Consider the following 14440-nt stretch of genomic DNA (forward strand, 5'->3'; position numbering starts at 1 on the left):
GGAAACGGAATGCACTCAGAGTAACAAAGGTTTTTTGGCGGACCCATTGAAGTGGATGGTTCCGCATACTGTCCGCAAAAAAACGGAACGGACATTGAAAGAAAATACGTTTGTGTGCATGAGTCCTTAATCCTTCCTATGCTAATCACAACATTCAGGGGCCTTTGTGAGGGAAAGGAAAGGAGGAGACGTGTGCCGAATGGAAATGAGCAAATGATGAATTCCGATGCTGGTTCCTGTAGGACCTCCTAACATAAACCGTGCCACAGCCTGCAGTCTCTTGTACTGTATAGAAGGATGCACTGATCAAGTAGGCCGCAGGTCAGTGATCAGGAGCCAAAACCAGGTGCAGGTCAAAATCGCAGAACAGGAGCAGATCTTTCCATTATACCTTATGTCTATGTAGGCTCCATTCCTGGTTTTGGCTGATAGAAATCACTGATAAAGGTCTCATGCATACGACCGTGCCCGTATTTCGGTCCTCCAATAGTTAATCACTTGAGGGTCCGCAATCTGGAAGGTGCGGCGTGGAACGGAGGCACGGAACTGACCAAATCACTAATTGTGTGAAAGCGGCCTATTACTGAGAATGGCCACCGCGGGCACATATAAACATGAGACAAACCCAGATGCCTTCAGCTGCCACGCACACATGTAACAGGTCAGCCAGTGTCATAGGTACAAACCTGCTGACAGATGCCTGGTAAATGCTGGGCCCTCTTTCATATGGGCACATAGCAGTGGCATGTTCTTGCAGTATGGTAGGTACTCTATTGGATCTGGAAGGGTAAAAGGCATTACGGCCAGCATATGCGTTTCCTTTTTCTGTATTCAGCTTTCTGGACGCCATGATGGAAGGATCAGCCGTTCTGTATTCTCACATATTTCTCTTGTGGATATACAAAAAGGTCACACAGCATGTTGGAAAGTCAGAGAAATCTAATAACGTTTAGTGAAGCATAACAGTAGGTCCGTTTAGTGGCCTGTAGTATGTTGTCCTCATTACTCTCTGCAGTCTGATTCTGTTATTGTTTTATTCACTGCAGGAACACTTAAAAAAAAAATCTTTTACTGTTCTTTATATTAGGCCTCATGCACATGAACAAGCGGTGTCCATGTTGCGGACCCCAATTTGCACGCGCACCGGCTAGGTGCCCTCCATCTGCGGATGCAGACCCATTCACATGAAGGGGGTCCGAGATCCTCATCCAATGGTCCGTAGTGCTTCCTTGGGCTTTTGATCCGTGCCTCTGTATCTTGCAGACCCATTCAAGGCAATCTTATTTTTTTTATAAATTTTTTTTTTTTTGAAAGCCCAAGGAACGCACTTTCTTCACCCGTGCAACAAACTTGTGCAGCGTGCCACACAAAAAACGTGTACTAGGTTGCGCTCAATCGCAGGCTCTCTCCATAAGAGGAGAGCCCCCTATAAACCATTCCCTGTCCCACCAGGCCAGAAGGCGCCTGCAAGAGACTGGAACAAGTGGCAACCCTCAGCTCGGGGTACGCCCGTCTGTGCTCCCAGGGCGTCAGTCAGGAGCTCCACGTAACCCTGAAAATCCTAGTGACAAACAAATGTAAAGTGCACACACAGTGAACAAAAATAAAGAAATAAGTGAATGTGTGCCATTACGGGCCGGACATTCAACCGGAATGATAAAAATTCCTCATCTTTTCTGGGCTAAAGCCGAGCAAAGAGGGGCGTGTGCGCTAAAAATGTGAGTAAATAAAGTGCTGTGCAAATGTGCCGTCACTCAGTGGGATGCCACCCCCAGTGAGTTCAGCCACCCCAGGGTCACCACTCCTAGGGGCCCTTCTGCACCTTGGGCTTTCAACGCAACCTGGCCCATGGCTTCGATCCAGCAGAGCCCTTGGTCACCTAGCATAGGGCACTAATGGTCCAAGCCATACACCCTAGGGATGCCGTGTCTTTCTCTGCCTCACATTCTGGTGGCCCGGTCCAGCCTCCAGAACTGATAAGAACAGATACTACACTTGATGTTCGCCAAAAGGCCGAGAAGCGATAGTCCTGCGGACCCATTCAAGGCAATCTGTGATATGGTATTCACACAGCTGGTGCCCGTATATTGCGGACCTTCTGGTTGAGGGCTGCAGTATGGGCATGGACCTACTGAGTTCATGTGCACGAGGCCTTAGGGTGTGTTCACATATATACGGCTTGGAACGGCTCCCAGCATTCGTTTCCTCATGGCATTCAACGGAAAAGCTTCAGAGAAACTGATACCAGAACTGATCCCATGGATTTCTGTGTGATCTGTCCTGGCACTCGCCAGACTGGTGCACACAAATGTCGTCACTTGTGTCTTTCCCCGGCATAAAACAACTAGTAAATGTGAACGCAGCCTTACAAATCCTGAATATTGAGACAGATTGACTTTTGTTGTTATAGCCCACACTGGGGATAGGAAGAGATTTGAGTGGATTGTAAATAGATTGGGAAAGCTACTAAGGGCCCAAACTGATGGATACAGTCTTAGGGCTCTTGCACACGATTGTGGCTTATGTCTGCTTCCGATCAGCATTTTTTGCGTATCAGATCTGGACCCATTCACTTAAATGGGGCTGCAAAAGATGCGGACAGCACATTGTGTGCTGTCCACATCCGTTTGTCAGTTCTGCGGCCCCACAAAAAAATATAACATGTCCTATTCTTGTCTGTTTTGCAGACTAGGATAGGACATTTGTGAAGGAATGAAAAAAAATTAAAAATGTTTGCAGACTCTCAGCTGATACGCAAATCGTGGACCCCCCCCAAAAAAGATGCATATCACAAAAAAGGCAATGAGCCCAAGTTCACACTCCAGTGAGCCAAAACCAGATGTGGGACCAAAACATAGAACAGTTGCATTTCCATTATGCTTTATCTTTGTGTAGGCTTCACTTCTGGTTTTGGCTCACAGTAAGGCCCCTTTCACACGGGCGAGTATTCCGTGCGGATGCGATGCGTGAGTTGAACGCATTGCACCCGCTCTGAATACCGACCCATTCATTTCTATGGGGCTGTGCACATGAGCGGTGATTTTCACGCATCACTTATGCGTTGCGTGAAAATCGCAGCATGCTCCTCTTTGTGCGTTGCGGTGTGATAATCCACGCAACGCAGACCCCATAGAAGTGAATGGGGTTGCGTGAAAATCGCAAGCATCCGCAAGCAAGTGCGGACGCAGTGCGATTTTCACGCACGGTTGCTAGGAGACGATCGGGATGGAGCCCCGATCATTATTATTTTCCCTTATAACATGGTTATAAGGGAAAATAATAGCATTCTGAATACAGAATGCATAGTACAATAGCGCTGGAAGAGTTAAAAAAATAAATAATAATTTAACTCTCCTTAATCCACTTGATCGTGCAGCCCGGCATCTCCTGTCTTCATCTGAGCTTTGTCCAGTAACAAGGACCTTTGGTGACGTCACAGTCATCACATGATCCATCACCATGGTAAAAGATTATGTGATGACCGGAGTGACGTCACCACAGGTCCTGTTCATGTGTTTAATGCTCACCCCAGGTCCTGTTCAGCAAAGGAGTCAGAAGAAGATGCCGGGCTACGCGGGCAAGTGGATTAAGGTGAGTTAAATTTTTTATTTTTTTAACCCTTCCAGCGCTATTTTACTATGCATTCTGTATTCAGAATGCTATTATTTTCCCTTATAACCATGTTATAAGGGAAAATAATACAATCTACAGAACACTGATCCCAAGCCCGAACTTCTGTGAAGAAGTTCGGGTTTGGGTACCAAACACGCGCGATTTTTCTCACGCGAGTGCAAAACGCATTACCATGTTTTGCACTTGCGCTGAAAAATCGCGGGTGTTCCCGCAACGCCCGTGTGAAAGGGGCCTAAGGGCTCATGCACACGACCGTGCTGTTTTTTGCAGTCCGTAAATTGCGAATCCGCAAAAAACGGATGCCGCCCGTGTGCTTTCTGCAATTTACGGAACAGGAGGTCCATTATAGAAATGCCTATTCTTGTCCGCAAAACGGACAAGAATAGGACATGCTTCATAATTTTTGAGGGGCCACGGAGTGCTGTCTGCATCTTTTGCGGCCCCATTGAAATGAATGGTTCCGTATACGGAATCAAAATAAGGCCCGTATACGGAAAGCAAAAAACATTTGTGTGAACGAGCCCTAACGGATGAAAATAACTGAAGTGTAAACTGTGCCATAAAATATCTACCATTTTCCTTTTTTTCTTGTAATTCAACAGGGACTAATTAGTTAAACCACTGCACAAGCCCTTTAATGGAGGTTAGTACTGATGAATTATCCTCTGGCTAGGTAATTGATACCACATCAGCGGGTGTCCGACTCCTGGCATCCCTGCCAGTCAGCTGTTTGAAGAGGTGGTGGCGCTTATGTGAATGCTACTTCCTCTTCAAAATGACCCTCGCGTCTTGCTTGTAGAGGCAGCACAGTGTAATTACAGCTGTATTATAACTACACTGCGCCGCCTCTACAGGTGAGATAACACGCAGGTAATTTTTAAGGGGAAGTAGTTTTTCGCACGAGCAACGCTAACTCTTCAAACATCTGATTGCCAGGTGTGGCGGGAGTGGGATCCCCCACCGATTTGATATGATGACTTAGGCTATATGCACATGACCGTATGTTTTTTGCAGCTCGCAATTTATTTTTATTTTTTTTTGTGTATCCATTGTAACAATGCCTAAAACGGACAAGAATAGGACATGTTATATTTTTTTTTTGCGGGGCTACGGAACGGATATTTGGATGCGGATAGCACATGGTGCTGTCCACATTTTTTGCAGACCCATTGAAATGAATAGGTACGCATCCTATCCGCAAAAAAAAACTGAACGGGCACGGAAACTAAATATGTTCGTGTGCATGAGGCCTTATCCTAAAGATAGGACGACAGTATTAAACCACTGCCTAATCCCTCTAATCCTCCATAGACTGTAGCCCTGATTTATCACACCCTGCACTCCAGAATTCTGGCTTTAAAAAGTAGCAAAATAGGGCTTTTGCAAATTTTTGGGCTCATTTGCGCAAATATTTTGCAACTTTTTTCACTTTTAGGCAAGGGCTACACGGTGACACTGGTCGCGGCCAGGATCACTAAGCAGTGGTGATCCTATAGAAATTAATGGGATCGCCTCAGCATGCGCAAGAAATTTAGCCGTGTTGGATTTCTTGCGACTGCCGTAGTGATCCCATTCATTTCTATGGGATCACCAGTGATCGTGGCCACGACCAGTGTCGCAGTGTAGCCCTCGCCTTACACCACTCGCACCAGTTTTGAAAATTGGGTGTGGTTGGCTAGGTTAATGAGTTTTAAGCCTCATTCACACATCAGTGTTTTGGTCAGTGATTTCCATCGGTGATTGTGATCCAAATCCAGGGTTGGAGCCTCCACAGACCTAAGGTATAAGGGAAAGATCTGCACCTGGTTTTGACTCAAAATCACTGATGGAAATCAGCGACCGAAACACTAACATGTAAATGAGGCATTACTCCAAATTTATCACGGAGACTCTGTCAAAAAATCTCAGTCCAGTACAAGGGTAGAGTAGGAAAACTGGAGTAGCTTTCCAAGACGAAAGTGGGGTATTCTGGTTACATTAAGCTATCCTCTGTCCATAGGGGATAACTATTAGATTGGTTTGGTTCCTACCGATCAGAAGAATAAGGTCCCCCTGTAGCCCCCCTGAAATGAATGGAGCCGCTGGTCGGGCATGTGTGCGTCCACTCCATTCATTTCTATGGGAGCGCTTTGTTCAGCTGTCTCCAGAACTCCCATAGAAATGAATGGAGCAGCCACACGCTCCGTAGCAGCAATGTAGCAAGGGTGAACCTTGGATTGCTGGCAGGAGTTAGAAGTTTGGTATGCCACAGATCCACGTGTGGATTAGCTGCATTCGCTAGTGCTCAGCACTGCAGAATCTATTTTGGTAAGGCTACATTCACCTTACTGGATACCGATCGTGTGCATCCCCCACTTTCTGTGGGCCCCATTGTCAAAATGCCTGTTCTCGGCCACAAAACAGGACACGTTCTATAATTTGCATCATGGATGGGGGCTGTCCACGGATGACATCCATTTGCTGTCCGCATGTTTTGTGGCCCCATCAAGGGAATGGTTCTGTGAGCGATCCGCAAAAAATGCTAAAGGGATGCAGACCAAATATGTGGCCTAAATGAGAGTCGCTAATTGTCTCATGAAGAGGATTTCTGATTATGGTGGAACATTCTGCGCGCTTGTATGAAAAGTAATGGGGATGTCCCATTGAAAACAATGGGAAGCAGGTGAAGGGGCAGAATATGCGCTAACAATCTGTAAAATTTCCGCCGTGTAAACATTTCTGTACGTTATATTTTCGTTCCCAAACAAAGAAACACCAGTCTAAAAAATGACTTCCAGTATATCCCATAGACTCTACATTTGATTCTGCAGTTTTTGTTCAGATGGGATAAAATTACTATTTTCTCAGAGTTCTCTTGATATTTGGTTGCTAAGAGATTTCTCCGTTGTGTGGAGCTCGGTGATGAGCCGAGGCAGAAGCCCTGGCCGAGGAACTCGTCTCGGGATTCCTCCCTGTAGAATTGTCCTATCCAGTCCCTTGTGATTGATGAAATTAATTGCTTCAGCTGTGTCTTGTGTGTTCTTGAAATAGATCGCCATGGTAACCTCCTGAATGGCAAGGATACATTGTATACAGTCTTATTTTACATAATTTGATTAATTTCATGAAAGATGGACAGTGTACGGTAAATTTGCTAAGGGGTTGTGTCATCTGAGAAACTGGTGGCATATCGCTAGGATGTCCACAATGGGGCCCTCACCGCACATGCACAGCCACCTCCAGAAAGTAGCTGAGTGCTCTCGTAAGCCCCATAGAAATGAATGGAGAGAGCCACCTCTACAGGAGTGCTGGCTATTTTTGGAACTCCCATAGAAATGAATTGGGGGTGGCTTTACTTGCTCGTTCCCACCTCTGAGCCCTGCACCTAGACCTATCCGTCATCGGTGGCATATCCCAGCGATATGCCAAAAATGTCTCACATGGGACAACCCCTTTAATGAATAAAAAGTATATTTAAGTTTTAGGGTCAAATCCCGATGCTATAAAAGACATTTTTTTAGCAGAATATAATGTATTGCGTTAGTGCATGCAGCTTATATTATAATTTTTTAGGCTGGTTTCATACAGGTTTTTTTGGCTTGTTTTCACACTTTTACATCATTTTTTGCATCAAACCGCTTGTGTGTGTGTGTTTTTTTTTTTTATATTTCATGCTTTATTTTATTTCATGCTTTATTTATAATTTTTTTTTTATTTGTGGCAGTCAGTTGCGTATTTTACAAAACCTCCATGATGGCGGTTCCAGAAAAGTGCAAAATTTAATATATATACAGTAGGTTATATCTGTCATTGTAATACTGCCTGTGATGATAATGAGGGGACTACAGAAATGTGATCTATACAAACCAAGAAGTGACGCCTATTATTAAGCTTTTCTGGGGTTCAGGGCTTAAAGGGAACCTGTCACCGGGATTTTGTGTATAGAGCTGAGGACATGGGTTTCTAGATGGCCGCTAGCACATCCGCAATACCCAGTCCCCATAGCTCTGTGTGCTTTTATTGTGTAAAAAAAAACAACTATTTGATACATATGCAAATTAAAATAGACTGTCTGGACCATAATAATTAAAAACACATTTGTCATAGAGTTTAACTTGCAGAATGATATCTTATAAAAAATGTTTGTTTTCCTATGATTTTTTTTTTTTGTACAATGCGAGGGACAAGAGCCGCTCAGACTGGAAGCCACCATACCACATTAATTACAGCGTGCCTCTCTGCGTTTTCAGTGATGTTATTGGGAAGCCTGAGGCTTTTTTCAGCTGGTCGACTGCATAGTCAAGTGTAATACTGCTAAGGTCATGGTTACTGGGTTTAGACTAAACATCAAAGTACCGTAGATATTTTTAGGTTTTACTGGCGTCTTATCATTGTCATCATCATTATGAATTCTGTCTGTGTTTATGGCTAATAATCCTATAACTAGCCCTAAACCACAATTATATTATGATGTTTCTAGTGCTAGGATTACACTTATGTGTCCCCAGTGTGAAAGAATGAATCCCTTTCCTTTGGGAAGGAAACCCCCCTTTAAAGGTGTTGTCACTAGTGATGATCGAGCATGCTTGGCCGAACACCTGTCGTCTCGAGCATTTCGATGCTCTGCACATGGCGGTACTCGGCTGAGTACCGCATGTGCTCGAGCGCCGTGCTCGAGTCTCCTCCTTGCATGTTCCTTGGCTGCTATGCAGCCAAAAAACGTGCAGGTAAGTACTGCCCTCACTGTAATGCCAGTAGCCATGTAATGCCATATAGCACCCGATGACGAATGTTCGGCTCATTCGTAATCGGGGAGAGCTGGGCATAGGAAGGGACATAGAGTGTAGGGAGTGTAATTGAATATTTTTTTTTTGTATAAAAAACATTTCAGAGACCTAAAAGGACTATTGTGTGTGACAGCAGCAATATATGTTTGTAGCACAAGTTGCGTTAAATTGCTCAGTGTTAGGGCTTGTTCACACGAACATGTGAAGCCCATGCTGTGAACCGCAAATTGCGGTCCGCAATACACAGGCACCGTCCGTGGGGCAGCCGCATGGGGATCGTGGATCCATTCACTTGAATGGGTCCGCCCTCCCTCCGTTCCGCAAAAAGATAGAACATCTTTTTGCAGTGCGGAGGCACGGAACGGAACCCCAGGAAGCACTCCGTAGTGCTTTTGTAGTGTTCCGTGCTTCCGTTCTGCACCTCCGGATTTGCGGACCCATTGATGTGAATGGGTCCGCATCCGTGATGTGGAATGCACACGGAAGCAGCACATGTTCGTGTGAGCGAGCCCTTAGGGAGAGCTGTGCATAGGAAGGGACAGACCGTGTAGAGAGTGTAATAGGAAGATTTTTTTTATACGAAAAACTTTAAAAGGACTTTTGGGTCTCTGAAAAGACTATTATGTGTGACAGCAGCAATATATATTTTTAGCGCATCCTGCACTAAATACCGTGTAATAGGCACCTGTGGACAGTTCAATTATTTGCGCCACATCTCCTGTGTAAAGTGTGCGCATCCCTAAAATATCAGTGACATCCAGTGTACCTTTTTCCGTAGACACTGCGAACAGTGACATTACCTGTGGTACCTGTCCTGTATAACGTTTCCTAATCACAAATACCTTTCTAAATCTTTTTGTGCATACACTTCCAAATCCTACGCTACTGTACGTGTGACATGCTTTCAAGAATATATCGCATTTAAAATTAAGAAGGTGAGCAGTAAGGGATGGGGAAGTGGGCGTGATGCTGATGGTGCATGCAGAGGCCGTGTCCCTGGGCGTGGAGAAACTGTGCTTGCTGCTAGAGCACAAGAAAAACAATCATCCATGATACCTAGCTTCATGTCCCAGTTTGTAGGGCAGCGCAGGGCACCACTCTCAAAGTCAGACCAGTGCGACCAGGTGGTCGTTTGGATTGCAGCAGATAATGCTTCCACTCGGTTAAGCACCACCCTGTCTTCCACCAAGTCCAGTCTCAGTAGCCAGGAGTCTGGTCATCACAATCCTCACCCTGATCCTCCTTCCTCCCACCATGTATAGTCTGGCCAAACAAGTGATCCCACACTTGCATATTCCGAGGACCTTTTCATCGCAATAACTTGATTTGGCCCTCTCGCCAAGCACGCTTGAAGAGGGACCTGAGATCTTGTGCCCTGATTCCCAACCTCTTGAGCATCCACAGTCACAAGAACATGACGGTGCGGAACGGCAATTAGTGTTTAATGATGTGGATGATGATGAGACACAGTTGCCAGTGAGTCAATCACAATTACTGTCTCAAGAGGTTGATGAAGAGGATGAGACACAGTTGTCAATAACTGAGGTTGTGGTTAGGTCAACAAATCAGGAGGATGATCAGAGTGAGGAAGTGGAAGAGGATGTGGTGGACAATGAGATCACTGACCCAACCTGGGAAGGTAGAAAGCCGAGCGAGTACAGCAGTACAGGGGGGAGGGATCTGCAGCACCGCAACAGGCTGGAAGAGGCAGTGGGGTGGCAAAACGGAGAAGGTGGGCCACACCAAACAGGCCCGCAACTGTTCCACGGAGCACCCCCTTGTGGAAATCTCCTTTGCCAAGAGGTAGATGTTCCGCAGTATGGCACTTTTTTTTTAGGAAAGTTCGGACGACAAAAGAATAGTAGTTTGCAACCTGTGCCATATGAAAATGAGCCGGGGCATGAACACTAGCAACCTCACCACCACCAGCATGATCTGCCACATGGCATCCAAGCACTGTAATAAGTGATACTAACGCCTGGGTCCACAATCTGTGTCTACGGGTCACACCACTGCTTCTTCTTCCCCTATGTTACGTATTGGCCAATCCCCTGTCGAAGGCGCAGGCCCGGATGCCTCCCGCACTGCACCTGGACCTTTTGCAAGCGCCATCCTCGACCACATCCACTTCCGTGTCCCAGCGCAGCGTCCAAGTGTCCTTACCCCAGGCCTTTGAACGCAAGCGAAAATACCCAGCCACCCACCCTCTAGCCATAGCACTAAATGCGCAGCTTTCTAAATTACTGGCCCTGGAAATGTTGCCATTTAGGCTTGTGGACACTGAGGCCTTCCGCAGCCTGATGTCGGCGGCCGTCCTGCGTTACGCAGTACCCAGCCACCACTATTTTTCAAGGTGTGCCGTGCCCGCCTTTACACCAACATGTGTCCCGTAACCTCACACGTGCCCTGACGAACGCAGTTACTGGGAAGGTCCCCTTAACCACGGACAAGTGCATTCGACCAGGGACGCTAGATTTCCCTGACTGCACACTGGGTGAATGTTCTGGAGGCCGGGAGTGAGTTGTACCCTGGGATGGCACAGGTGCTACCGACGCCAAGGATTGCGGGCCCTATGTCGATCAGGGTTTCCGCCAGTACCTACATTAGTGGCTCCAAACCCCACTTCTCCTCATCCACGTATACCTCCGATTCATCTGCGTGCAGCACCAGTCAGTCATCATTCGGTAGCTGGAAGCAGTCTAGCACTGCAGTGGGGAAGCGGCAACGGGCCGTGCTGAAGCTGATCTACTTAGGGGACAAACAGCGCATCGCCGTAGAGCTGTGGCAGGGGATAGGAGACCAGACTGAGCAGTGGCTCTCGCCTCTCAACTCCTAATGTTTTTGAGGGTCACCAGCAGGCCCTCGCACATAATGTTTTAAGGCCATCAATCATAATTTTTCAAGGGTGTGTATGATGCCCTCCTTTATATGTAACAAAGGGTGTATTGTAGTGCCCGTTCCTTGTAATTTTTGGCAGCCCTTTCACTTAGTGCATAGGCTTTATGAGTGTAGGAGTCCCACTACCTGAACAATTGTACCACAATGTGAATGAGGCCCTCCTTTATGTGATATACAGGTTGTATCGGAGTGCCTCTTCCTTGTAATTTTTGGCAGCACTTGCACTTTATATACAAGTAAATATACAGGAAAAAATGTTTCCTAACAATTTTTCATCTAAAATCCATTTTATCTTCGATTTTGTGCGTATTATTGTCAGTCTCTAAAAGTTGCGTGTTCCTGAAACATTTCGGTGGTGTTTCCATCAATTTCTGACCTTTTTCCTATGAACTAGGCACCCTCCCCTCTTCAGAGCAGGGGGTTCCTAGTTTAATGCTCGGGTTCTCCCATTGACTTCTATTATACTCAGGTGCTCGGTATAGCACCCGAGCATCCCGATGTGTTCGGCCCGAGCACTATGATGCTTTATCAACACTAGTTGTCGCAGCTCTGATATTGGTGGCATATTACTAGGGTATGCCCCGATGCCTGATAGGTGCTGGTCCCACCTCTGGGACCCACACCCGTCTTTAGAACAGAGCCTGCAAAGTGATGGGGGGCATAATGTGCATGCGCAGCCGCCCTCTATTCATTCCTATGGGAGCGTTAAATCCTAGAAATATGCCCCAAATGTCTGAGGTGAGACAACCGCTTTGTGCTTGATGTATACCCCTGTCAATCAAGAGGAGGGTATGAGTATGTAGAGCACAGGGGCGTTACATCGCAGTGCTCCAAGGACTCAGTCCATCCCCTCTGTGCTCAAACACGCTCATTTGCTCATGAATATAAAATCTCAGCAGCTGTTCCTAACAGCCATATGGCTATATATGTCGGTGGTCGGGCCTTTAAAGGGAATCTGTCACCTGCTTTTACCATTTTAAGCTGGCACCGTCGCTCCCCACGTCATAGTCTACCTTATGGTAATGCCCCGTCCTTCTTCCTGTCTGCGGGCAGAAAACTCGTGCAGGCGCGATCATCAACCTCCTGAGGGCAACAGCCTCAAAAGTCTTACTGGGCATGCGCCGAGCCCAGTGATGTGACCTGAGCGCTGTTGCCCTCAGGACGCTGATGATCGCGCAGGCGGTACTGCGCCTGCGCGAGTTATCTGGCCGCAGACAGGAAGGACGGGGCATTTCTATAAGGTAGACTGTGATGTGGGGAGGGAGCGGAACCGTTTGCCGGGCTGTGGGAGGTTACTTGATGATTAGGAGGCGTTCTTTGGCACTGCCGGGGGGCGTCACTGGGCACCTTGGACCCTAATTAGCATAACATAAAAATCGCTTTTATATCAAAACTACAAAACGAAATAAAGTAAAAAGACGACTCCTGGAAATAAGTCAACATAGCGATGGTGCCAGCTTAAAATGGTAAAAGCAGGTGACAGATTCCCTTTAAAGATGGTGCCCGCTCCTGAGAGTAATGCCGGTCACAGACATTGAACACTTCAGATGCCGTGGTCAATCCTGACCATGGGATCTGAAGACTGAAAACCCGGAAGTGTGCTAGCCTCTGTCCTCCTGAGTGACTGGAGGCTGTTGCTTAGTAATTTCAATAGTGCCCCTGCCTATAGCAAGGCTCGATAGAAACACAGTATAATGCTTGTTATAGTTCCCTATGGGAACTATAAAAAGTTTAAAAAATATATAAATATTTTTATAAATAGAAAATATATAAAAATTCTAATCACCTCCCCCCTTTCCCTAAAATGGAAAAAAAAGTAAATATATATATATATATATATATATATATATTTATATTTATACACACACACACACACACACACAGGTATCCTGGCGTGCAAAAATGCCCATACTATTAAAATATAAAAAATGTAATTCCATATGGAAAACTGTGAAACGGGGGGGGGGAGTCGGACCAGTTCGTTGTTTTTCAGTCGCTTCTCCTCCCACAAAAAATTTAATAGAAGTAATCAAACAGTTGTACACACCCCAAAAACGGTATCACTGAAAAGTACAGATCATCCCTCAAAAAAATTAGTCTTCACATAGCTGCGCATACGTAAATACAAAAAAGTTATATGGAGACTAAAATGCAAAAAACATTATTTTCAAGGTTTTTATTATTTTTCTTAAGTATAAAAATGCAATAAAAAAATACATATGTGGTTTTGCCAGATTCATGCTGACCTGGAGAATGAAAGTAACTGGTCAGTTTTATGATATAGGGAACACCGTAACCCCCCCTTCCAAAAAAAAAAAAGTCTTGAAATAGTGTTTTGTTTTTTTTTCTTTCCAATTTCACCTCATTTATAAAAACAATTCCCCGCTTCCCACCACATTGTATGCAATGGTCAGTAGTGGCATTAGAAAGGGCATCTTGTCCCGCCAAAAAACATGCCCTCATACAGCTATGTAAACAGAAAATTTTAAAGTTATAACTTTGGGAGGGCTGGGAATAAAAAACAAAAACAAAAAACAGGAAAAGGAATTTGCCCGGTCATAAAAGGGTTAATTTGCAGACAAATGAAATGTATTAGTTTAATATGCCTGGTTTAACAGAGGCTGTACGTACACATTCTTCGTTACAATAGGTAAGATAGTTTGTAGATATTATGACTGCTCGGTCCGCCATGCAAAAGTACAAGATAAAATAGCTGGACTGAGTTGATCAGCGGGCAGTAGGGTTATCCACGAGAGCCTGCACATGGAATCCAGCCGGTGCCATAAATGAGTCTGTGGCTGGAGGGAAGACCTCCGGCAGTGACATTATATTAGTGAATTGCAATGTTTATCAGTGTCTTCAAAGTTGAAGCACCTGAGTTTCCTGTAGAGCAAGTTGTGCTTTTCTTGCCGGCTTCCCAGCTATGTAAAGTCCTGCGTGTTTAGTATTTCAGTCTGTTTGCAAGGCCTTGGATGAAGATTTGCATCCAGAGTAAAAAAATATATGACAAAATATATAGTTTTGAAGCTTATACCAGGCGCACGCACAGCATGGAGCTAAATAATGATGGTGTCTAATGAATCTGATCAGTCAGCAATGTTCTTCAGTTAGTGTTGTTTGCTTCCCTTATAGCTGGAATCCGC

The 14440-nt window shown here is 45.5% G+C and overlaps 1 protein-coding gene and 1 pseudogene across 1 annotated transcript in view; one reads left to right on the plus strand and one right to left on the minus strand.

Moving 5' to 3' along the window:
* SNX25 (sorting nexin 25) overlaps positions 1-14440 on the plus strand; it is a 237870-nt gene that overhangs the window by 50844 nt on the left and 172586 nt on the right. The gene's annotated exons all lie outside the window — the stretch shown is intronic.
* LOC122925237 lies at positions 1916-2025 on the minus strand (annotated as a pseudogene).

Source organism: Bufo gargarizans, chromosome 1 (genome assembly GCF_014858855.1).
Source record: "Bufo gargarizans isolate SCDJY-AF-19 chromosome 1, ASM1485885v1, whole genome shotgun sequence".
NCBI classification, from domain to species: Eukaryota; Metazoa; Chordata; class Amphibia; order Anura; family Bufonidae; genus Bufo; species Bufo gargarizans.